This window comes from Nothobranchius furzeri, chromosome 10 (assembly GCF_043380555.1).
Source record: "Nothobranchius furzeri strain GRZ-AD chromosome 10, NfurGRZ-RIMD1, whole genome shotgun sequence".
In the NCBI taxonomy this organism is placed as follows: Eukaryota; Metazoa; Chordata; class Actinopteri; order Cyprinodontiformes; family Nothobranchiidae; genus Nothobranchius; species Nothobranchius furzeri.
In genome coordinates this window covers 29,131,791-29,158,700 of record NC_091750.1, presented here as the reverse complement: position 1 = coordinate 29,158,700, position 26,910 = coordinate 29,131,791, and the positions used below count along the sequence as shown (strand labels likewise).

Here is a 26,910-nt window from a genome sequence, read left to right as displayed (position 1 = left end):
CTTGGTAAAATGTTCAAGAGAGCCTGAATAAACCAGATAAAAACGGTTTAGCAGCAACATAAAAAACTTAGCACGGCGTGGTCATGATGATGTGATGGAAGACCAAGAAGCTGCATCTTTACATGCTAGAACCATGTGTTCAAAAACCATTCAATACTTTTGAATTAAATCACAAAAATGAACCTGAAAGGGTTTGATGTGAAGAAATGATCATTATATTTGTTTGTTTATTCATTCGTTCACCTGCGACATAACATGAATGCCTCTACCGGGCGCGTTATCCCTGTCTGCTGTTGTGGTGCGATAATGACGTAGGTGGGAGGCTTTTGGATGCAGAAACTTATCTAATCAGGGTCTCAGATGGTATAAGACAGCCCTTCCGCGCTGATCTATTTACTATTGTCCAAGTCAGACAACCAGTCAAATCAATAACATCACACCTCAGGGGGTTGGATGCACTTGTCCGTCTTTGATGCCTCATTTGGGTTTTAATGCTGATAACCTAGGCTCTCTTTACTCTGTCGCCTTTGGGGACAGATTAAGACCGAAGTGTGTGAAAAAGTATGGCTTAAGCTGTAAATTTGTGCATCAACTAAAGAGAATCCCACACCTACAAAATGTACTCCATCACTCCACTCATTGTGACGAAGCTGGATAGAAGAGCATCTTCTAACACTCAGGGTTCACAGAGGGTAGCTGAAATTGAAATCTTAAGCTGTACTTGAATTCTTAAGCAGGATAAAGGGTAATTGTCTCTTTGTAGAGAACAGGAGGTGGAACAATGACATAGAAAGTCATCTTAATTCTCATTCTACACTTGGCCTTTTCACCTTTTGTTTAACCAACCAGTTTTCTTTAGAATATAAATAACAGTAAAACATGGTTTACATCCCAGCTGCTCATAGTGCACAAACGGTCTTTTGATTTCAGGGTTTTTCTATGAATTCCCAACAAAAAGTTCTTTCAGTCACTTGGTTTAGTTGCATTGTTAAATTCAAGGACATGAGTTTTTATCACCTCAGCGGAAGCTGAAAACACTTTTAGTATCTTCTGTTTACTAACCTGAAATGGAAACATTTGAGGTTTTCAAAGCCTTTGCCAGCAGTTATTCTTGTGATGCCACTTTCAAACTTTATCTGTTCAGGGTTTTTCTTCAGGTCGTTTCTACCTACACATGTGCCTAGGAGTGTAGTCGGACATTAGCCAAAGCAAAATGATTTTGCTCTGCATGTTGGTCTAGCCAAGCTCCATAAGAGCCTCAGCAGGCTCGACCATTGGCCTGAGCATTATTGTCTCAACCCTCCCACTGTCCTAATGGGTGACCCTGCGAAGAAAGTTGACCATTGAGCAGGATTGATTGTTTATCCCTTGAGGTCCTCGTGGCAGGGATGAGGTGGTGCTCACTCCTCACCCCTGCCTCATGGACCTCATGAATGAGTAAGTGAACATGAGCTAAATGGGTTTTCTTTATGCCCTGAATCATTTAGCTTTTAAAGCATGTTTTTTTTAAACCACAGATATCGGGGTTTGCATGTCTTGATGGTCTTTTGTGGGTCTGAAACGTGAAATGTTTGGGAACCCCTGCTCTAACTGATCTTTTGGAATTAACTCTGTTACAGAAAATATCTCATAAACCAATTTTCCTAAAACTAAAGGATGTATATCAGTAGGGCTGCAACTAACGATTATTTTCATAATCGATTAATCTGTCGATTATTTTTTTCGATTAATCGATTAATCGGTTTGTTATTGTTTAGCTATTTAACCTATACAAGTGATGGATGCATTTCAGTTAAGAACAAAAAAACATAAGAGAATTGTGCAGTTGACTGCAATCTATTTTATTGCACATGAACACAGTCAGCAGTATAAAATGAGCTAAACAGTGCAAAATATCAGTCCAGAATAATTTTTAGCATTAGCTGGAAGCCTGCTCCTTCCACCATGGATAGTGGCCTCATGTCTTTTACCAGCATGTTTAGAATAGAGTTTGTAAGTGGTATGAATTGCTGGGGGGTGAGTGTCTTCTTCCCCATGTAGTTGTCCATCGTTGCTTGTTTTTTTCTGCATAAGAAACACAAATAGACTGAAATAAGTACACATATAAAATAAAGCAGCACACACACTACAACACTAAATCAATATTATATTATTTGAATTAATTAACAATATACAGTGATCATTTATTTTGAGGGTTACGTTCTACAAAATAGCCCGCAACAGGAGATATTCAGAAAAAAAGTAAAACATTTTTACTATTAAAAAGCTCTAAGTAAGAAGCTCATGAGGTTTTTACTTTGAGTCGGGAGTGTTTAAATTAGCCAGAGAAATGTGAAAAATGTTTATTTTGTGTAATACTGTTTAAGAAACATGATAAAAATGTGTTGTGAGGCGTTTTACAGCGTTAGATAGTAAAACAGCCTTTTAATAGTAAAAAAATGACTTTTTCTGAATTTCTCCTGTATTTAAAAATTGAAAGTGTACAACTATGCCGCGTTATATTCACCTGGACACAGCTTGTCTGTATATTTTTCTCCGCGGAGTTGTCCTTTTTTGAATGAGGAACATAGTTATGGGTTTGTGCCGTTTTTCTCTTAACGAGAACATTCTTATAAACAGACGTGCTAAATTTGGCAAGCGCATGATACACAACACGGAGGAGATTCACGATTGCATCTAGTCAATCAGAAGTAGAACACCGCAGACTGACGCGGCAAAAAAACATGTTTAACATCCACTATAACGAACTCAGCTAAAACACTAAGTCCAGCTTGTTTATTTTCTGTTACTTACCGGGCTGGCTCTTCCAAATGACGGCTCACTTGACCGCGGTGCTCTTCCTCTGCTGCATCAGCCCCCACATGCTTTCGTCTCAAATGTGCTCCCATACTCGTGAGGTTTTTGTCCGGGGTTTCTCTTCAGTTTTGTCGCTTCTATTTTTCTTCCGTATTTCCTCTTGTTCCGCCATTTTCTCACAGCAAGATGAGCGTCAGTAACGTGATACGTCATGAAAACCGAGGGCACCCATTGGCTCATTTCTTCTTCTACGGCTCCACTGGTAGATCAGTGGCTCATTACTGCCACACACTGGCGGCAAATTTAACAGCTTGTAACCGATGTCAGATTGTGGTAAAAAATAGACTTTATGCGGTAAAATATGATTATTAAACAACTAATCGATGACTAAAAAAGTTGTTAACTATTTTAATAATCGATTATAATCGATTAAATCGATTAGTTGTTTCAGCTCTATATATCAGCGACCACTTTGCAACATATTTCAAGATTGACATAATTTTTACAGCTATAGTGCCAACATTTAATAAACTAATAAGGAGCCATTTTCAACATATTGGCTGCTAACAGACATGTTGCTTAATTGCATGATTTTTAAAATGTTTTGACTAAAATGGCTTACCACTAGGGCTGCTCAATTAATCGAATTTTAATCCCAATTATGATCTGAGTTTTGAACGATTATAAAAACAAAACAAGCCGATTATTTGCTCCTCCCACTTGTGCTGCCCCGAGTTGCAAATGAAGCGCTCCTCCCACAGTGTTGCCAACTTAGCGACTTTGACGCTATTTCTAACAGCTTTTCAGACCCCCTTCTTGACTTTTTAAATCTTAAAAGTACCTAGCGAACACCTCAGAAACATCTCTGGTAACCCTTAGCTACTTTCTAGATAACGGTCATCGACATTTCCTGCAAGTTAGCTAAACACTCCGCCTGCGCTCCGGACCGTTCTTCAGGACATTAGGAAAGGGAATGATGTAGTGACGTGTCAGTCGCTAAAGAAACGGCTCTCAGAGTCGGCTCCCTGTTGGATTAACCAGAGTTAGTGACACACACACCGCACCTGCGGACTCCTGAGCCGCTAAAACAGCTAAATGTGCGCGTGCGGCGCACTAAACACACGTGCAGCTTGCTCCAGATTGCTGTGAGACTGGGTTGGGGGGTGGGGGGTGCAGCTGTGGTTGGGACAATCATTACATTAACTGATGGACCTGTAATTAAATAGTTTATAAATAAGGTAGAAATAGATAGAAATAGGTTCCTCATGCTGATAAATAACTAACCTCTCTGAGGACACGGTGCTAGTGCACTCCTACAGCACCTTGACATGACTAAATAAATGTTACGTAACATTTTGTGAACATCAATTTATTTGCATTTATTTGTTATAAATGCCACTGTATAATTCTTGCTGTCAGTATTTGCAAGATATTGGTATTTGGGTCTGTACTGGTTAGACTTAAATGAGTTAAACCAAGGTCTATAGCCCTTGGGTCATAAACCATGAGCTATAAGTATATTGGTATTTTTATACTGGGAATCAGGAGTTATTTTAGTGATCATCTTGTTTTTTATTTATTTTTGTCCTGATTGTGCCCTGAGCAGTTTTATGACTGAATAAAAATAAATAAAATCAACATTAATTGAAAAATCGTCTTAAATAATCGAGATCTCAATTTCAGTCACCATAATCGTGATTATTATTTTTGCCATTATCGAGCAGCCCTGCTTACCACTAGAACTCCCAGTAACCATCAGTTTGATGGCTGTCATTTTGGCCATTAAATGCAGGCTGACGACGTTGTGGAGCAAAATGGTTCAAGTGTGGTATTAATTAACTCTTTATGAATGTGTGAACCTAATAATATGGGAAGGAAATATAATTATAATCCAAACTTTGAAAAGAAGTCTCTCTATTATCCGCTGGGACACCAACACAAATCTTTTCCGTGGGTGGGGGTGAGGGGTCCCTGATCATCTTCTGCGTTGCTGTCGGAGTCTGTGCCACTTCCTGCTGACCAGTTTTCATCAGTTTCCCCTCTCCACCTGAAGCAGATTCATTTCTCATGCTTGTTTCACTGTGAATGTTCTTCTAAAAGCTGTTTCAGCCGCTATTTCACACGCACTTTGAACAGAGACGGAGAGCTGGAAAGTTTGTTTCTTTAACAATGGCGACGCTGTCCATTATCCGCGGGAAAACGTTACCATGTAAACAGTAGAGCGTCAAACTGACGGTTTGTGGGAGACAAAGATAAAAACGGCTTCATTTCTTTGTCGATACATTACTTTATGGAAATTATGACACAAAAAATAGGAAAAGCCAGGACAACATGAGAACCATCTAACTAAAGTTATTACATATCAAAATATGAAAACAGTCAAAATGACTGCCTTGGGAGTTGCAGTGTTATACTCCATGATTTCTCATATATAAGGACACCAGCTTAACATCTAATATGCCTTCATTCATACTTGAATACTTGCTTTGTTTGTTCATGTTTGAATAAGTTAAGCCGTGCATCAATATGGTTTTAAATTCTGCTTTTCTACCTGTAATTTTCTGCTTTATTGAGCGACTGCAGAAAACAATCCTAATGTTCCTTTAAATCTGCAGAAATCAAACAACCCAACTGGATTCTTGTGCTTTTTTGTTTTGCTTTAACTTGCTGCTTCTGTTTCTGAAGGTTCTCAAAACAGCCAAGGCTGTAATTTCATCCTGAGCCAGGAGAATGGGAAAGGCTATGCTGTGTGTTTGCACACCAAGGCTCTCTGCATTTTCAAAAGCTGCCAAACAAATTGAAGTGAGGAAGTAGCAAATGTATCTGTAAGGACAGCCTGCAATTTGCCTCAAACCATGGTTGATGGATAGCTTTGATAGCTGCAGAGGCTGGATTGTGTTGTCTCTATGTGCGAGAACACACTTTACCTTACCCCAAAACAGATGGACAATGGACATCTAAACAAATGAACACAGTGGGTGAAAATGTGATGTGACAAAGGTAATACTCGCTTCTTATCGCAGGATGAGGGAGGCCAGGAAACAGAAGTGAAAGGTGTCAGATAGAGGCCTGAGTCGGTTGCTGTGTGCTTGTTTAACCTTGGAGATGATTCAAAGCAACAAACAATAATGTGTGATAAGTTTGTCAGGGTGAAGAGAGCCGGAACAAAGCGATGAAAGCAAAAGCCTCTGATGTAAATCTGCTGGTGAGCTGAACGGGCTTCTTGTTTCTCCCCTTTTATGAGACAAAACCCATGTTTACATTGACATGCAGGATTATTTGTGCAGAACAATTTTTAAACTGATGGTAGCCATTTTCTGAGAGAGCTCTACCACCAAATGTTGGACAGCAATCAATCAGAATGATTGATTTTGGAAAGGTTCCACTTGTAGCGTTGGATTAAAATGGATTAGTCACAGTGTGCGTCTAAACACTGAAGTTAGTGAAGCGGCTGCTTCAGAATGCTGACTTAAAAAAAGGGTTTAATGAACAATCTGCCTCCCACCAACGCACTGAAGTACTTTGGACTTAGCTGTTTGTTTAAGGTAACTGACTGCTTGTGTAACCTTCACCACGTTAAACAAACCCAATCATTTCTGAATTAAATTCACATTTTATCAGTTTGAAGTCTGTTTCTTGGTAAAAGTTGTACTTTATGGGTGAAGTTGTAGCTGCCATCTTTAAATGATTCCTTTTTGAGAGAAAAAATTGCAGAAATATTCACTATTTCCAGTTAGCCTTGACCATTGGATGCACAAGAATATCTATAGTTGCTGCTAGAGATACTTGTGGTTTACGATGAACATGTAATGTGAACACTGTTGGTTTTAATTGTAATACAACGATTTTAGGAAATTGTTGTAAAATGGTAGCAACACCCTTTGGTCATGGCTGAATCCAGATTAGCTCATCGGTAAACTCTATTGGTCCTTCTGGAAGCTACACATGGTGAAAGATAGTGATTAAAGAGCAAGTCACCTCCTACCAGAGTCTTGCTCCGTTCCCACTTCCTGTTTGAAGAATGTAACGAGCTGTTGCCTAGCAGACCGAGAGGGCAGAGCTGCTAACAAGTACACACACACACAGGCTCACAACAACATTGTGACATCATGATGTACCGGCTAGCATCATTATGTACCTCTTAGCCAGTAGCAATAGCAGATTTAAATTCAAATGCAGTGCAGAGTTTTTACCTGAAGAGGGCGCAACACTGACAGTTTTAGGCAGAATATTTAAATTTTAACTAAGCTGCACTAAAGTGCCAAATTATTGACTCCACCTGTCAACAGCACGATTAGACACACATTTATGTAGTTTATCAGCAAAAAATGTTGATTTGGGGGTGACTTGCTCTTTAATTAGAATTTCTAAATAATTGGACATCTACCATAAATCCTCTAATATTGGCCTGTATTCAATTAACGGCTGGGTGTCATATTTTGGCCGGTGTCAGAGTCGGCGGAGGTGAATAATGGCCGGAATTTTATTGTGGCCGGGTGGAATGTGGTAACAAGCAAGTTCGGGGGCGGTTGTGTCATCCGTCTCACTTTTGATTTGCCAGTGATAGACCGTGAGGGTAACTTTAACCGTGCGGAGACGAAGAGGAGGCGAAAATTTGATATCAAGTTCAACGAGAACGTGCTGATTATGCTGCAGAACACTCTGGGGAGCAGTAGCAGGGGTTGTATGAACTAGTCACTAGTCGACTTCACCGCTCTATAGTGACTTGTTATGCCTGTCATCGACTAGTCGCTGTCACGTGATAATGACCGGCAAGATGCAGTCCACGGAAAAGACAGCAGCCTGCTGTCAGCAGGTGACATGCTCCTGCGCGCCGGGAGGCAACGCGCTGTGCCAGAGCGTTGGTACTGACACCCGCCGTAAAACGGACATTTAACCAAATTGTGACCTTTACCCTCTTGCAATTTAACCTTCCCCTCACCCCCATCCTAACCTTAACCAGCTTGCACATGCAAAGCTCTGATTGTTGACGCGCTCCAGACATCTGCGTCCTGAGCACGGCCACAGTAACATTATCAAATCAGGTGTCGCCACCTCAAAAACTAATTTAACACGCGATCGTTCATGTCGGCTCATTTCCTTTTATGTTTTCTGTCTTTTATTCTTTTATTTGTGCCTGATGTTTTTCGCTGCTGTGGATCGGGGCGCATCACCTGTTTTGTCCTCCGGTGACGCACCGATCACTGATGCGGCCGCCAAGCAGCGGCACTCCGCTGTTTTAGCGGTTGGTAGATCTTTTAGAACTGCAGTTCAAAGGTAACTCATGAGGTGAATATATATGAACCCAGGTAGCAGTTTCTCTTTAGGATTGAGAGGAGATGCAGGAAGATAATAAACAGGCAGGACAGAAAAATAGTCAAATAAAAACAAGTTAGTTTTTGTACCTGCTGGTTGCAACAAACAGACACCATTGAAGGTAATCAGAAGTGAGGAACAGAAAATGAAATAATTATTTTAATGTTTAGAGCAGCAGGAACTCTGAGAGGCTGCAGGCGCATCAGTGAGTTTGCGGCCGCTGCGCAGGGGGAGGGGGGAGAGGGCTGAAGCAGAAACTACCGTTGTTAAAAGAAATGTGTTTAACTTTGAAAATGTGGGCGCAATTTTAATTGTCAAAAACTCCAGCGAACCATTAGTTCATTTTGCTCAAATAGAAATAGAGGCCTGCCTCTAATTCTGGTCCTCCTTCCAATAAAGGCCTGGAGCTTGATGAGCTTGAGTCAAATACTGGTCCGGGCCTGTATTAGAGGATTTATGGTATCCCATCTCTGTAAGAAAGACCACAGGTAACAGGAAAACACTTCAAAATAGCCAAATTTTCCTTTAATGCCAAAATCTCAGAGTTGGTTAGCTAAATGTTAACTCATTTGCTGCCATTGACAACTAAAGTCATCAATTGTGTTTTTTAACGGGGTGGGTTTGGGAATGAGCTTGCACACCTTGAGAGTAAACATCACAGCTATTCAGCTGATTTTCATCCATGTGTGTGTCACACTTCAAATGATCAGGAAGCAGACAGTCCGTGTATTAGGAGATCGTTTTGGGACGCCGCTATGCCTAAAGCGAGGCGCTAACCAGGAAAGCTTCTGCAGCTCACACTTCCACCACAGAATGGAAACACGCTGATTCTTCCTGATGTAAGAAGTGAGTCTGCTCAGCCTTTTGGTAGTTTTGGTGTTTACGTGATCATAGAGCACAATGTTCTGTGGCTCTTAAAAAGTGTAAAAGTGCTCTAAAACACTAGCAGTCAGGTGCTTTCTGATCAGAAAACAGCTGGCAGTGAATGAGTTAATTTAAACTAAACGTGATTTTTGTTACTGGTAACATTTCATTCACTGCCATTTTAGTAACAGGAAACCAGGAAAGTGACCCACATCTTTCGGTAATGGTACCAGACACACTGTGACTGGCTGCTGTTGACTGAATAACACTGATCTGGGTCTCTTTAATAGTGAACAAGTATAGAACCCGTTTGAGTTAAGAACAACCTGCAGTGGATTTCTTACCCCCCTGAAGTGCTGTGTCACTTTAACAGTAAAGTCACATTTTCTCCCCTCAGAGGGTGATCCTGATTTTTGGGTATCATCATGTTTGACTTGTCTCTCTGTCACACTTTGTGACTTTTAGGAGCTGTGGCTGATGGGTAAGCCATGACATTCCCGAGTCAAGGTTCCTGGACTTGTGTGGATTAGCCGGCTCAACCCAAAGGCTCCCTATCCCTCCTCAGTACAAAAGAACAGATTCTTCATATCTATACTTACAATCTAGTGATGCCTTTCATGACGTTCTCCCACCACTACTACCATAACAAAATGTTTTAGGGCAGGTAGATTTATATTAGATCAGGGTGATAGAATGCTAAAAACATAGAACATAATGATCCTCACAACTTCTGTTGTATAAGTAAAAAAAACACTGCATCTACTAAATATTTAGTGACGCCACACTGATACATCATCAGACGATGGTTTTATTGAAAGACGTCTCTTTGCTTGTGTGTATGTGTTTGTTGTGTCAGCAACAACTTCTAAACCACAATTTTCATTTGAAAGAAAATCGTTGTTGGATGAACATGGTATTAAACGATATTTGGCCAACATAAAAATGGCTATAACTCAGTCAGTTTCACAGATATTGAGCTAAACGTGGGTGTAGAAGAAGCTGAGAGTCTCCTCCAACACTTACTCCAACCGCTGAATGATCATGATGCAGGTTGTTTTTGCACTTTGGTAGTCACTTTTAGAGTCCGTCGACTTTGTCCGTCTGTTTGCATGAATGCTGTGAAGGATTTCTCTGAAAGTTCTCATTGAAAATTCACCTACAAACAATTTACTTTTGGAATCAACTCTTTCTCAGGCAAAGAACCTCAGCAAACAGTCAGTTTGGTGGTTGTTGAGACACATTTTGAGCTAGCAGTTGCTACACAGTCTGAATTTTAATTTTAACAAATCTTGCCATGTTGCATAAGTTACTCAACAGTTGTACTTATGATTTGACACAAGCCATCCTATATATGTGAATGTATAGTCTGGCCATGACCCATAGACAGATCTCAGTCATGGGGCTGAATCTATGGTTGTCTTTCAAACCATCTCAGCATGCTATTGGTCAACAGGTCCACAGGTGGCAATAATCTAGGCAGGCTGGCAACCGCTGTTGAAGAAGTCACAAAAACATTTTTTTCTAAATAAAGGACTTAAGTATCTCTATCTGCTTTTGACTCAAAGAAAAGGCCAAGAATAAATAGTCCAAAGTTGCCAAAGTCGTTTCAAATGAGCCGCCACCATCTTTGTTTGGCCCTGTCCCAGTAACATCCTGCCTACCAAACTGGTTCCAGCCCGCGGAGGCTCTAATGAAGCGTGGCTAGACCGACCTGCAAAGAAAAATAGATTTCCTTCTGGATTTCTAGGCCCATCATTTCTCACCTTATTTAAAACACTGGCATGGCTCCTTCAAGGACTGCTAGACCTTTAATTATCTATTTTTAAAGATCTGATGAGAACCTCTTTAATTAGCTGTATTTGATGTACTAGGTTCTGAGAAATGTATCCTAATGGTGTGCCTTCATGTGTTTTTGTCTTTGTTCTTTTTAAATGGGTCCTTTTTTATCATTTAGAGCTAATGGATTTTTTAAGGCACCCTTTGGTCCTTTTATTATTCATTTTTTGCTGCTAAAATGTCCCACTCATACCCCTTCCATAACCCTTTATCACAAACAAACATAGCCAAATTCATCTCGGAACGCTGTTCCCAATAATTACCTCATTGCATTGCCTTGAGTTAGGCTTTTAAAGAGACCCACACATTTAATAATGATAATTACATAAATACAATGAAATAATTGAACTTAAATCAAATCAACTGTAAGCTAATTCCGATGGCCCCCCAGACCCCACTATAGTCCCGTTTAATTACAGTAGTCTGTTCTCCTTCGTGTTTTTGTTTCAGGATGAAAGGAATCATATGACTTTTATCTCTTGCTCTGATCCTGATTCCTTTCAGTGATGCTGACTCCCCCTCTACTAAAATTATTTTTAATTAAACCCCCTTTTTCATTGCACTCACTCACAGTGCACAAGTTCAGTTTATTTGATTTTTCTTTACTCTCAGCAAGCCACACATGCCTCACAAGTTACAGTATCTGCTAAAACCCTGCAGGATTTCTGGGTTCGACTGTCTCTCAGCTAGAAAGATGTGTGACAGGCTCTGAAATGGGTTTGAGTTGTAAATTGAATTACGGCGAGATGCAGAATATGCCAGAATGGCAGGTGTACAGCAGCTTCAGTGTGGACAGCCTCGATTGGCAGCATCTGTGACAACCGGTGTTGCTCATTCTGGCTGCTTCTTCACACCAAGAGTCTGAAAGGTCAGGATGAGAAATTACATAAAGTACCGGAAAAGCTTGGATGAATTGAGCTGCATGACATTTATAATCTTAAAGACTTTTAATGATTTTAACTGAGAGTGAACACGTCAGAAAGCAGTTGCAATTACGCCTAAAAGTCTCAGTTTCTGGTGTTTTATTTTGTGCTCATTGGTTGTAATAAAAAAAAAAAGCAATCATGGCTTTTCCAGATGTTGAGGCTCTGCTGGCTCCATTGAGTAAAAGACCTTTGCAACCAAGTGTGAAACCAGCACCTCCAAGTCTGAGGCCAAGTTCCTCAGGTCTTTTTGAAACGGGGTGCATGTGATCAGGTGGGATCTTGTGGTGGTGAGTGAGATGAAGGAAAAGATAATCTACCAGTCAATTTATATTCATGATCAAGACCAAAATGATTAAAATCTGCTGATATGAGCTTACACCAAATAGTGAGAATTCACTCTCAGGTCACAAACGAGTTTTCTTTCAGACATTCTCCACTGGGAGGAAGCCTCACAGCTAATCTAGGACTTATTGGAAAGGATATAGCTTATAGGTGGTTTGGGAATGCCTTGGAACATTCCCAAATGAATTGGTAGCTGGGGAAAAGGAGGGCCTCCTGCCGGCAGGACATGCCCGAAACACCTCCCCGGCGTGGGCATCCAGGAGGTATCCTGACCAGATGCCCAAACCACCTCAACTGGCTCCTTTCGATCCGGAGGAGCAGCAGTTCTACTCCGAGTCCCTCCTGAATGTCCGAGCTCCTCACCCTATTTCTAAGGCTGAGCCCGGCCACCCTACGGAGGAAACTCATTTCGGCCGCTTGTATCCGCGATCTCGTTCTTTCGGTCATTACCCAAAGCTTATGACCATAGGTGAGGATTGGGACGTAGATTGACCGGTAAATCGAGAGCCTGGCTTTCTGACTCAGCTCCCTCTTCACCACGACAGATCGGCTCAACGTCCACATCACTGCAGACGCTGAACCAATACGCCTGTCAATCTCCCAATCCCTCCTAACCTCATTCGGGAACTAGACCCCGAGATACTTAAACTCCTCCACTTGAGGTAGGACCTCTCCCCCGACCCGGAGTTGGCAAGCCACCCTTTTCCGGTAGAGAACCATGGTCTCAGATTTGGAGGTGCTGATCCTCATCCCAGCCGATTCACACTCGGCCGCGAACCTACCCAGCAAGAGCTGAAGGTCAGAGCTGGATGAAGCTAGGAGGACCACATCATCCACAAAAAGCAGAGACGAGATTCTCCTGCCATCAAACTCGACACACTCCACACCACGGCTGCACCTAGAAATTCTGTCCATAAAGGTAATGAACAGAACCGGTGACAAAGGGCAGCCCTGGCAGAGTCCAACCCTCACCGGGAACAGGTCAGACTTACTACCGGCTTTGCGGACCAAATTCATGCTCCTCTGGTAAAGGGACTGAATGGCCCTTAACAGAAAGCCACCCACCCCATACTCCTGGAGCGTCCCCCACAGGGTGCCCCTGGGGACACGGTCATAAGCCTTCTCCAAATCCACAAAGCACATGTGGATTGGTTGGGCAAACTCCCATGCCCCCTCCATCACCCTTGCAAGGGTATAGAGCTGGTCCACAGTTCCATGGCCAGGACGAAAACCACATTGCTCCTCCTCAATCTGAGATTCAACTATCGATCGGACCCTCCTCTCCAGTACCTTGGAGTAGACCTTTCCAGGGAGGCTGAGGAGTGTGATCCCCCTATAGTTGGAACACACCCTCAGGCCACCCTTCTTAAAGATGGGGACCACCACCCCGGTCTGCCACTCCACAGGAACTGCCCCCGATGACCACGCAATGTTGCAGAGATGTGTCAACCACGACAGCCCTACAACATCCATAGCCTTGAGATACCCAGGACGAATCTCATCCGCCCCCGGGGCTCCGCCGCTGTGTAGTTGTCTGACTACCTCAGCAACTTCTGCCCCCAAGATTGGACAGTCCATCCCCAACTCTGGTTCCTCCTCGGAATGCGTGTAGGTGGGATTGAGGAGCTCCTCAAAGTATTCCTTCCACCATCCGACTATAGTCCCAGTTGACGTCAGCAGCTCCCCATCCCCACTGTAAACAGTGTGAGCGAGTTGCTGCCTTCCTCTCCTGGGGCGCCGGACAGTTTGCCAGAACCTCTTTGGAGCTGATCGATATTCTTTCTCCATGGCCTCACCAAACTCCTCCCACGCCCGAGATTTTGCCTCGGCAACTGCCACTGCTGCACCCCGCTTGGCTATCCGGTACCTTCTGCTGCCTCCGGAGACACACAGACCAGCCACGCCCTGTAGGCCTCCTTCTTCAGCCTGACGGCTCCCCGAACCTCTGGTGTCCACCAGTGGGTACGGGGGTTGCCACCACGACTGGCACCGGCCACCTACGACCACAGCTAGCAACAGCCGCCTCAACAATCACAGAGTGGAACAAGGCCCACTCGGAGTCAATGCCCCCACTGCTCTCGGGACGCGGTCAAAGCTCTGCCGGAGGTGGGAGTTGAAGACCGTCTTAACAGGTTCTTCTGCCAAGCGTTCTCAGCAGACCCTCACTATGCGTTTGGGTCTGCCAGGTCTACGCGGCATCTTCTCCTGGCATCTGATCCAACTCACCACCAGGTGGTGATCAGTTGACAGCTCCGCTCCTCTCTTCACTCGGGTGTCCAAAACATACGGCCGCAGGTCAGATGATACAACTACAAAGTCTATCATCGACCTGCGACCTAGGCTGCTCTGGTACCAAGTGTACCGATGGGCATCCTTATGTTCGAACATGGTGTTCGTTATGGCCAAACTGCGGCTTGCACAGAAGTCCAATAATGAAACACCACTCGAGTTCAGATCAGTCACACCCCTCCAGGTCATGCTGTCATTGCCCACCTGAGCATTGAAGTCCCCCAGCAGGACAATGGAGTCCCCTGATGGAGCACTATCTAGCACTCATCCCAGGGACTCCAAAAAGGGTGGGTACTGATATTTGGCCCATAAGCACAAACAACAGTCAGGACCCGTTCCCCGACCCGAAGGCGCAGGGAAGCTACCCTCTCATCCCCGGGGTAAACCCCAACACACAGGCAGAGAGTCTTGGGGCTAGGGATGAGTACCGAATTCGGTACTTTTTAAGGTACCGACCGAATTCCATAGTACCGACCGAACACCGATTCACGTCATTTCAAACGGTGCCTCGTTTCGGTACTGCCAAGACAGTTGCGCATGCGCAAGAGCGTTATGTCGCCGGTCCCTGCGAGCCCGTTGTAAACAGAGCAAGCATGGTAGAAAGAACGCACGCTAAAACTTGGGTCCACTTCACTAAATGTGATGGGTAACTGGGTGATGAAACAAGCGACAGACAACGATCTAAGTGAGACATCCTCATCTTAATCTGCTCCAGTAGGTAAATAAAATGTTTAAGATAACGTTACCTTGATTTGTTAGCTTCCGTTTCGCTAATGGTGCGTTCGCTTTCTCCTCGGAACTCCGAATTTCCGACTAGAAGAACATGAACGCGCTCTAAAGTTTGGCTTTACTTTACTAAATGCGACGGGTGATTGGGTGAAGGTAAAACCAGTGACAACGATCTAAGTTTGAGGCATCATCGTTTTAATCTGCTCCAGCAGCTAAATAAACTGTTAAAGATAACGTTAGCTTGATATGTTAGCTTCCATTGCCACCGTTATCAGCTAATGGTGCGTTCGCTTTCTCCTCGGAAATTCTAACTTCCCAGTAGGAAAAATCAAATGAAAAAGGACGGCAAAAGGAATGAAGATACAGTAAATTTAGTTCACAGTAAAGATGTTTGCTTCATTTTAATTATCAGCTTATAAAACTACAAGGACGATGTTAAAATACAAACTTGTATGATATTTATCGTGATATTTATCAAATATGGTTATATACTGAGAAAAATATATATTTAATTATAAAAGAGAATTAAAATAATACTCAAAAGTATCGAAAATTGGTACCGTTAAGTACCGGTATCGACTCGTAGGTACCGGGAATTAGTACCGGATCGATTCAAATGTCAAAGGTACCCATCCCTACTTGGGGCTAACAAAAAGCCAACCCCAGCCCTCCGCCTCTTACCCGGAGCAACTCCAGCAAAGGAGAGTGTCCAACCCCTCTCAAGAACTTGGGTTCCAGAGCCAATGCTATGTGTCGAGGTGAGTCCGACTATATCTAGCCGGTACCGCTCAACCTCTGCCACAAGCTCGTGCTCCTTCCCCGTCAGCGAGGTGACGTTCCATGTCCCAAAATCTAGTTTTCTTGTCCGGGTATCGGACCGCCAAGGCTCCCGCCTTGGTCTGCCACCCGATCCACATTGCACCGGACCCTTCATGTTCGTCCTGCGGGTGGTGGGTCCACAGTTGGATGAGCCCATGTATCCGGTTCGGGCTGGGCCCGGCCGGGCCCCATGGGCGAAAGCCCGGCCACCAGGCGCTCGCTCACGGGCCCCAACCCCAGGCTTGGCTCCAGGGTGGGACCCCGGTAACCCTCTGGGACGGGTACTCCGACTCTTTGACTTTATCTCCATGAAAGATCCTGTGAACCGTTCTTTGTCTCACCCTTCACCTAAGACCAATTTGTCATGGGAGACCCTACCGGGGCACAAAGTGCCCCAGACAACATAGCTCCTAGGATCTTTAGTGCACTCAAACTCCTCCACCACAATAAGGTGACGGTTCAAGGAGGAGACCGTCCAAATCCAGCATCAAACAAAAATAAATCTACATTTCTCTCTTAGCAAACACATGTGCTGCGTACGTTGGACTTCTTCTGTATTTGCAAATAAGTCCATGAATCATGACATCACATGCACGAATCAATCGCCCATTGTCATTTATTGGACTGACAATTGGCAATGGGAAAAATTATACAAATCGCCCAAGCCTAGTGTTCACCTCCCTCCACACTTTTGTTCAAACTTGTTAAACCAACACTGTTGGTATAAACCACTGGTATAGACCATGATGGTCAATACTACCAATCAGGAACATGTCAACCATCTGCCTCCAGTATCTCTATAGTTGAAAAGGTCTGTAGGTGGTTGCAATTCACCAGATCCGACTTCCTTAGATCCGGCTTCCAATTAAAATCTGTACCCTGACTTCTGAGTGCTAAGAACCAGGAACAACTTTTAACCAATACCACAGACACTCGGCTACAGATTTCAAGTGTTCAAGCTCCCACGATTTGTCTCTACAAATCAGTTCTGGGTTCAAATAAACAATTTTACTGAATAAATTGAAAGAGTGATCTTTCCAGTTCATAACTGAGCCGCTATTGCTTGATTTGTTTTATATTGGTTTGCATTCTGAGCAGCTCTATGGTGCAAGATTTGCTTTGTCTTTGCCATCTCCTGTACACAAAGACATTTGACATCATTGCCAACCCTACCAGCCCAAAACATATTGGATCTTCTACTCTTCAGTCTGGTTGAGGAATGAAGCATATCCCATCAACTCACACCCTGATGTTTGCTCTCTTGATCCGCTACAATGCATCGAACTATTGTTCCCCCACTAATTTATCACAGAACATCAGATGGCTCATCATTTTGGTCCAAGAATACCCTCAACATATTGTATGAAGTAGGCCGTACGTGCTTGGGGAATAGTCTCAGTCTGCTTACAAGGGGTCTGTACCCGTTAAGGTGTCCTCTGAGTGAGAGCATATGCTGTCTTCTTGTTTTCTTTCTCTCTTTTTGCTTCTGTGGTACTGCTGTTTGAGCACACACACCTGGCTCGGCAAACTTCTCAGCAACAGCTGGCTTGTTTAGACCGTGATATTGTGTTTTACTCTTTTAACTTCATCGTGCCTTTTTTATAAACTGGACTGCAAGATGGTGTTTATCTTAAGAAAGAAAACTATCTTTTTTTTTCTCTTTAATATCAGGTGAAATTAGAAAGTATTTTACTAAAAAGCCAAATACTTCTTACACCAGGGGAACTCGATTTCGGACCTGGAGGGCCAGTATCTAACGCGTTTTAGTTTCAGCTCTGTTTAAACACGCCTGATTTCAATCAGCAGGTGATTAACAGGCTTCTGCACAACCTGATGAGCTGCTGAACAGGTGGTTCAACCACTGAATCAAATGTGTTGGAGCAGAGAAACCACTAAAACAGTCTGGATACCGGCCCTCCAGGCCCAGAATCGAATACCCCTGTCTTGCACCTTACACCCCGGATGTCACAGGGCAAAATGTCTCTAAGCTAATTAGTCTTACATGAAATAGTGATGCGGAAATCACCCTTCTTCAAAGGCACAATTGGTGCCCTGGTTACTTTGAGGATTTCTTCACCCACAATGCCAAGCTAGTAAGCCAAGTTTCTCTTAAACACATTTGTTTACTGTTCTTCAGTTAGAGAGTCTTATGGAGCCATTTCTGTTAGTTGTTTGGTAATCAACTGCCAAACGTCGCCATTGGTCATGGATGCTCGATACTGTCAGCAGATGATGTAAGGTGCGTCACGATCAAGCTGTGGGATTAGCCCAAGCAAAATAAACTTCCTTTCCCGCTGTTTCCAATAACTTCCCATCTGCACATAACTCCTTCTGTCATGTGGAGGAACGGGCTGATGCAACACCAGGTAACGGTTTCCTCCATAATCCCCGCTTTAGTGTTTGAACATCAAAAAGCTCCATTTCAGCGGGGGGTTATACCATAAACAGGAAAAGTTAAAAAATTACAAATTGGTTTTGTAGCAGATCCAACTGCCTTCTCTCAAACTTTAAATGTCTCAGACACGCATTAGATAACAGCTAACCCAAATTAGGGGAATTCATGAGTCAATAATGGAACAAACTGGCGCTGAGGTGAGTGTTTTTCTAGTATATGTTTAATTTTCTCTTTCCTACTCAAAACAAGCTCAAGTTTCTTCATAATTTAAACAGCGTCCTTTTTTCAGTTTTCCCCTAAACATTATGGTTTTATCCCTTTCGACTGCTTACCACAGCTTTTTTGTTCAAAGTGCAGCACAGTGTCACACTTATTCAGCAGTTTTTCTTCTCTTTATTGGCAAACTGTCCAGCCTGAGAACAATACCTTGAAAAATCTATTTAAATACTTTTGTATTGGAAAAGCGTGTTTTGATTCATTACTTTAATATGAAAAAGAAATATAATCTTTGTGGATAATTGCAGATTAGGTCATAAACAGTCAGTTTAATTTGCTTTGACACACGCAGAAAGTCAGAATATTGCTTTGGCTGAATCTTACTAGGAGTTTGTCGGTGATGCTTCGTAGTTCTCCCTCCCAGGAAACTACTGCCACCTTCTAGAGCAACAAATCCTCACACGTAAGAGTGTTCAGCCCTGAGCGTTTAGCCAAAAGTGGAAAGGAAGACAGGCTATCCCTATATAGAGTGATGGCTCCTTCAAAAATAAGCTGTCCTGTTTTTTTTTAAGTGAGCAACACTGTTTTCCCACATCCTGTTGTTTCTTCTTGCTGCCTTCCTCCATCTTTGGAATTGCTATGCAGGACCTTTTAAATCGGACAAAATAAAAGTCAGTAAGTGAGCAGATCCTTCAAGGCTCTGAAAAAATGATGTGTAGTCGTCCTCAAACATTTTCAAAGATGGAAATGTTTTTGATGCATGTTAAGTCCTCGGGGGTTTCATTCAAAGGACATTTGGGGGCCTTTCATCCCTGACATGAAGGTGGAGGGAACATTATTGAGGCTCCACAACACGACAGAGGTTTCTCCTTTCAGTGGGTGGCTTGAAAGCAGAGGGTTGTCTTCCTCTGTCCCTTCAGAGGGACGTCTCTTAATTGGCTCAATTGGTTGCTCTCTTCCTCCTGTCTGCTCCTTAAGGTACTTGGTAGCTATAAACTATTTATGGTCCATCTTTGCTGGTGTCAGCTCTTCACAAAACATATCGTATACTTTTTTTGACAGAACCCTTTTTCCAGAAATAAAGTTGTTTTTTTTTAGCTCATTTTGCGTTTTTAATCCAGCAACGGAATATACCGGTGCACATGTATAACAGCTAGAGCAGCACTACGGGGTGCTATTTAGTGATTTTTGAGCCAAAATGCCAACCGTGTTTCTGAAGAAAGAAAATCAAAGAAGTGAATCAGCTCGTGTTTATGGAACTGTGTCACAAGGAAGGTGTGGAATGATGATTAGTGGCTTGTCGGAAGAACCGTGGGATTGTACCCTCACATCAAGGAACAGTATTTATGTTGGAATACTTTACAAATCCATTTTTCTAGATGGCAACCAAAACACTAAGACTGACAATACATCTATTGATGAACCTCCATTAAACTGCTAGATTATTGTTAGCATCTCCATAGTTTTATTTTCCCTTTATTCTTATGTTAATCCACCTTTCTTCTCCATTCATCACATTAACGGATCCACATCCAATTTTTATCCTGTTAAACACGTTTTTTTGTGTTGACCATCTTTGACAATGCACAAGAAAGTAAACAGATAAAAACTTTGTATTAAAAGTAAGTTTGAAACAGGAAAATGTGGAATGCACCCTTCAGTTTGGGAGAGTTTTTGCTTCAAGGGTCGATTTTAAGTGTCTAGGTTGGTTTATGAGTGGTGGAAGAATGAACCAGTGGATTGGAGCTCCATCTGTAGTCATGAAGGTTTTGCTCTGATCTGTCCAAACAAAGAAGGAGCTGAGCTGAAAGACTTAGTTCTGTGTTTACTGGTCTGTCTGTGAACCACAGTTTGGATCTTTACCAAAAGAGAAAAATCCTGGAAAAAAGTGACTGAAAATCTTTTTCGGGAATCTGACCAGATTGCCTCTGGGTCACATTCTTTTGGATGTTTTCCTGCCATTCCCCACTTGGAAGGGAAAGATGTCTGTTTCCCTAGGGTCTTGTTAATGAAAAAAGAAAGTAGGTGGAAGTCTATGAATTAGAAGAAAGTGATTGTTTTCTGTTATACAGGTTAACCTGGAAAAATGAGAATATGGCCCAAATGTTTATTAATGTCAGTAATCCAGCTTAGACTGAGAGACCATCAAAAGCACATGTGTCAGACACAAGGCCCGCAGGCCAGATATGGCCCGCAGAGCTTTTTTATGTGGCCCACGAGATAAATATCAAAAATATATTAAAACTGACCCGCTGGGCGATTTTACCACAAAGACTACAACTCCCATGATGCTTTGCGACGTTAGCGTGGAGCCGAGGCGCCCCCTCCTTTGTGTTTTTTCCAGCATCTGCTGCCGGTGTCTGCAGCTCTGCTGTCTCAGACAAACTAAACACTCCTCTCACTCAGTGCCGAGTTTATTCAGCTATTTGCCGACGCCGAAGTCCAGAAACGGAGATTCTAGCCGCTCAGTAATGTGTTCACGACTGAAAGAGAAAGTTTTCCAACTAACGTCCAGACAGAGCTGATATAACTCCAGCGAGCAGCGACACGCTCAAACCAGCACGACTCTGTGGTTGTGTTTCCTCCCCGACACACAACAACGTGGTCAAGCTGCTCAGACATGTTCATCAGCACAAACCTATGTGAGCACCTGTTGTCATCTAATGTTGTCATTATTATGATGAAGATGAACAAAACAACAGGAGTCTCCTCCTCAGCTCAGATCAACCCCATGATGCAGGTATCTGGCTGGAACAGGTGAGCATCACAGTAAACCAGTGGAGCAAACTGAGCTTTAAATATGTTGGTTTGATGCTCTTGTTTAAGTCAGGTGTGACGCAGCAGGGAAACACGGGTGCTCTGAGGACCAGGGTTCGGAAACACTGTCTCAAAGAAAAGGCCCAGGCTAATTTGTCCAAAGCCATTTCAAACTAGCGCCATTCCCCAGCCACCGCCATCTTTGTTGTTTTTCTCTCCCGCAGCACTGCCTGCATCATTAAAAAATCTGCTGTAACGGTGCTAAGCCCCCTAACGTTTCTCTACTAATGGGCCATTCCCATCTGTACCGGGTCGGCCCGGGCCGGGTAGCCCCAGTCTGCCCCAGCCTGGCCCGGTTGATTCCACACATCCTTGTCTTAAGCCCATGTGGGCTGATTCTACCCACCAATCAGAGGCTTGCTCTAATGGAAGGTGTGAATTTGCTGTCAGCAGTGGGTGTGTTGGCCCTGGTCGGCCTGAAGCAGACCCCCTCGAGAAGAGGGCTGAGAATGAGCCTTGGTTGGCCCGGAAAAATACCAGGCCACCCAGATATGTAAACAACCTACGCTACCCGGCCCGGGCCGACCCGGTACACATGGGAATGGCCCATAACATAAGCCCTTTTCAGACAGACATTCTGGAACATTTGCGGACAATTCAATCCGGTTTTTAACCGGAACTGTGTTTTCAGACACACCACTTTTGTACCGGAACTTGTCCTTTCGGCTGCGTTCACACAGCAGGGAAAAGTTCCAGATGTCTGACGGCGGCGGGGGATGGGGGGGGAATCGGACTTATGTTAAGAAGAAGAAGAAGAAAATATCATTTCTATTGCGCCTCTCAAGATAAAAATCACGAGGCGCTTAAGCATAATTCTGCGCACACGAAGACGCATAAGAGACCTGGATGATGAAGCTCAATGGTTAAAGGAATCACTGAAGCGGTGTGAAACGCTCCGTCGCGCGTCTAGACGGTACCGTAGAAGGCGAGCTGCCGTGGTTCGCCGCATGCTACTGGAGCGGGCTATCTAGGTACGCACAGCGTCCCCCGGTCCCCTCCTCCTCCCCCTCCCCCTTGTCCAGAACTCTACCTCACCAGTCTGAAGCAGCCACCCTGTCCGTAACAAGTCCGGACCTGTTACTAGGGGCTTCGTCCAGATAAATTCCGGAACACGTTATCCGGATGTTTGTATTCAGACAGAAAGGTCTTACGGACAGATTCCGGAACATTTCCGTTTTTCATGGCCTGTCTGAAGGGGGCTATAGAGAGCTGTGATTGGCCAGGCTTAAAACCAGCCTGGCCAGTAGTAGACCTGAAGAAATGAGGAGCTGCTTTTTACTGTCCGCAAGAAGCTGCAATTGAATTTTCCACTTTGCGTCAGTGAAAGAACTGAAATAGTATTGATTTTCATGTGTGTGCTCATGCATCAACAAACCCAGCAGAAGAGAGAATCCACGTAACGTAAAAATACGTTTTTATCTGTTTGGTCGATGGGATGTTTCAAGAAAGTTGTGTCAGTATTGAGCCGTAGCTTTCCCTTTGTTCTTCCACCCGTACGGTTCAGGCTTATCTCCTCACCCTCCCTCATTCTTTATTACCCTGTTTATCCCTCCGTACAGCTGTATCCATAATCTGAGCGACTGAGCTAATTGTTCCTGCTCATGCGCTCTCTGCAGATTCAATTATACGCCACTCTGGTCATTCGAAAAAAAAATGGGGGTGGGAAAGAGGGATGTGAGATGAAAAGTGTGGGAGAGTGAATAATGAAAGGGTAAAAAGCTAAAAAGGAGCTTGAGAAGGTCACAGATAAGAGGAGGGAAAAGTTGAGAGTGAAAGTAAGTGGATGAGAGAGAAGGAGGGATAAAAACGAGAGCGGAGTAAGGCAGTCCCTTGAGTCATATATTTATGTACGGGAAAATCAGCTCACTGGAGTGTACGCTGTAATGGCACCCCTCTGTATAATGATTGGCGCTGACCTCCCAAATAAGAGGATTAGTTTGTGCCTGAGCTGGCCAGAAATAATGGACCTCACCTCAGCTTAGCTGTAGTTTGACACAGCAGAAAATAAGTTGGGAAATAAGAATACCTCAGCAGCAGGAGGCTTCCCTCAGCCTCATTCATCTGCATCACCATTGTGTCAAATTGGACATGCATTCCTGGCTCTGTGCTAGGTGCACGAGCAGATGGCACGAACTGCACTGGACCCATGTGGACGCCTGTACTGTAATAGGACATCATGGAAACGTGGTCCCCTAGACCGTAATACGCTGAAGTAATTTATTTATTCCCCTTTTTAATGAGCGCTGCAGAGACGTATCATTTCTGTTATTTACAAGCTCTCGTTGTTGTGGCTTTCGGTCGGACCGCGGCGGGGCACGTCTGCTCGGAAGAATATTGTGTCACAGCAGAGTTGTGGCTAATGTCTGACTGCAGGGCACGCTCTCCTTTTGTGTGCTCTGAACCAGCAGGATTAAAGCATCCATCTTGCTCTCCCACTCGCCCTCTAATAGTATTAGGAAAGGGGTGGATAGGTTTCAGTATTCTGTTAAGGAATATCTGATATGGGGACTAGCTGATTCAATTAAGTAGGAGGGATGGAGGGGTGGTGCAGGACTGCAGATCTAAAGTAGGGCATTTTAATCTGGGAAACGATTGCATTGGCTCCCCTTCCTGCTTACAGAAACACATTTATTGTGCACTCATTACTGATGGAACAAGAAGCGTTAGCATGCAGTTTCTGCCTCAATGGAGATCTTGGTCATCTACGTCGATAAAAACAGCTTCAACTTTCAAAAAGTTCCTAGAGGTGTTTGGTGAGGACCAAACAATGACAGGCTTTTCCTGGCTCAGACTGAGGCAGAGGCGGTACCATCCTGACCGTGCGCCAGCACATGCATACTCTGTGCATTCAACTGCCTCACTGTTTTAAAGGCCAAATATGTCGTCGTTAAGTGTTCTAATCTAAGCTTCTGTTGATTAATAGAATATTCCATCTGACAACATTTCAAGTGAAACAAAACTGGTTTGCTGCTAAAAATATGAAATAAAACAACAAAATTATCAGGCTGAAATAACAGACTCTTATTATGAAAGGCTCCATAACATGCATTAGACTGGTGTTTAGTTCCTTTTTCCCATCTGATATTTATAGTCAAAATATTTTTAAATATTTGACCTACATTTCAGTAACATTTTAGGTTTGTATTAATAACACTCATCTTAGTCAAAATAACACATAAATATATCCAGTAAAATATAATGCATTTCATTAACATGTATTCGTATTGGAAATGGTAATAACATTTAATTTCTGCTGCTAACAACGTAATGGTGGCATGTCTATTATGTACACAGGAAAGTGACTCGTATCTGCAGCGGTTCTGATCCGTAGCGCTGCAGGATCCAGAATAAACAGGATGGTGGGGACTTGTAGAGTTTAGTCTTTCTTAGTTTTACGATCATCATCATATATTTTTCTGTGCGCCACTTGATCGTGAGACTGCTACCCGTTAGCTTTAGCATGAGCCAATCAGCGTGTAGCTGCACTTTTGATCCCAAACTTTGGACCGGTTCTGCCTTTGCTGGTTCCTTTATTTCCCTCCACTGCATCCAGATGACCACACTGTGCGCCAGTAAAAAGCATTCTTCTTACACGTAACTTACTTTTGTTCAATAAAGTTCTGGGGAAAATAGTAATTTAAAGATGTTGCTCCTGTGCTACGTTTAAAAGTAGACAGACACACAGACACCGCTGTACAGCCCTGCTCTGATATGGAAGAGCCTGAGGGAAAATCAGGACGTCAATGGCACCAACCATACATATGTACCAACTAGCGAGAAAAGCTATTTTTGATCTTCTTTATCAGCGGCAGTTTTGGTGCTTTTTGGTGCACCGCTGCTGATACAGCGCCCGTGTAGCGGTGCAACGCTGCACCATGTAGTTGGGGCAGAGTGAAATCAGGCTGGGGCGACACAAAATTAGCTGGAGGCGGCCGCCACGCAAATTTGAGTGCAGGAAAAACCCTGAATGACATGGAAAAATGTATTATTAATGTATTATTTTCATAACCAATGCAGGCTGACTCTATCGTTTATTTTTTCCTGGTACATTTTATTCAGACATTTGATTTTGGTTTCTATAGCAACAGGTCATCCTTTACTGATTCTGCAAAGCAAACCTGGGTCAAAATGCCAATCCTTCCCATCTTAGATTATGGTGACATCATTCATAGGACTGCTTCCAAAACACTTCTTCATAAACTCGATGTCGTTTATCACTCAGCAATCCGTTTGGTCACTGGTGGCCCGTTCACTTCTCATCATTGTGATCTCTCAACAGAAACGTTTAACATCATTAAACAGACAAAAAGTGGGCAGAAAACACCACAACAGCACAACTACACCAATCACCAAGACTAAACTAGACATTCGTCACTGAAGCATACATGAAAGTCAAGTGACCCCGAAACAGCCGGGCCCTTTTTGGTTGATGGGGCCAGCGCAGAAACATTCTGACCCGCTAGTTCCTTAAGCTTAAGTTTGATATCAACTTTTGTACCGATCGAATATAACTCATAATTCCTGATACCAGTGTCAACCAAAATGGGCAGTGCCATAGTCATTTATGTCTGATAGCACATTTTAATACCAACATTGACCTATAATGTTGGACATCTCTAATTAAAGCCACAAAACATCATCTCAGAGTCGAATTTTCCCACCAAAGGAAACTCGTTCCTAAATCATATAACCTGAATGACTGCGTGTCATTAATGAAATAAATCTGTTTTATTTGCTGGATATTGAAAAAATGTCCTCCAACACCTTTTTTAACCTTTAATTTTGCAAACATGACCAGCTTTTATGTGTCATAAACGAGAAATTAAAACTAAATTCTTGAGCATGTTGTAACTGAAAAACCTTTTTGTGGCATTTTAACCTCTGTCACACTTGAACGCCTCCTAATAGGCTTTTAATGCGTTGCTCTTCAGAGTTTCATTCTGAGTGTGGAGTGAAAACCCCAAATCAGTTTTGTGACTTTTTTGTTTCGCTTCACATTGCTCAGTGGTCGGGTTATCACGCTGCCGTTTGCTGTCCCACATCAGCAGGTCCCGCTGCTGTCTGCTGCCATTGGGTTTCCATTACCACAAATCCATTCCACTCATTCAAAATTAATGACCGTGGACCTTTGCTGACCTCAGAGATTCACTGGGCCAAGCTCTTCTCTTTTTTTCTTCTGAAAACACCTCCAGGATTAGGTTTTCTTCTCCTCGTCACTCCATCAAGAGATTTGTGCCTGAGCACTGAAATCTTAGAAGTGTTTCTTTCTCAATTTATATTCTGATACAGGACATTTCTCTGCAGCTAATGCACAATCGTTTAATGTGTTCTTTTGGAATCAACTACAGTAATCCTCTATTTGCCTTATTTTTGCGGTGAAGTGGAAAATACAAACTGATTTGAAAATGTTAGCAGACATATTAATTTATAGTACAAATAATAAAAATAAAATGTGAGTGAACAAAAATTCTCAAGAACTACTAATCATTTATGTGGTTTTAGCTTTCTGTGGGTCCACAGATGGATGAACCCAGATAACTGGTTCAGGCTGGGCCCCATGGCGAA

At 43.2% G+C, this 26,910-nt stretch overlaps 1 protein-coding gene and 1 long non-coding RNA gene across 7 annotated transcripts in view; one reads left to right on the top strand and one right to left on the bottom strand.

The window, feature by feature from the left end:
* cadm1a (cell adhesion molecule 1a) overlaps window positions 1-26,910 on the top strand; it is a 634,562-nt gene that overhangs the window by 350,374 nt on the left and 257,278 nt on the right. The window lies entirely within an intron of this gene.
* Window positions 1,818-3,362, bottom strand: LOC139072172 (uncharacterized). The gene is made up of 2 exons (XR_011521764.1): window positions 2,794-3,362; window positions 1,818-2,064 (listed from the first exon to the last, which is right to left on the bottom strand). It is a non-coding gene; the product is annotated as an uncharacterized lncRNA (long non-coding RNA).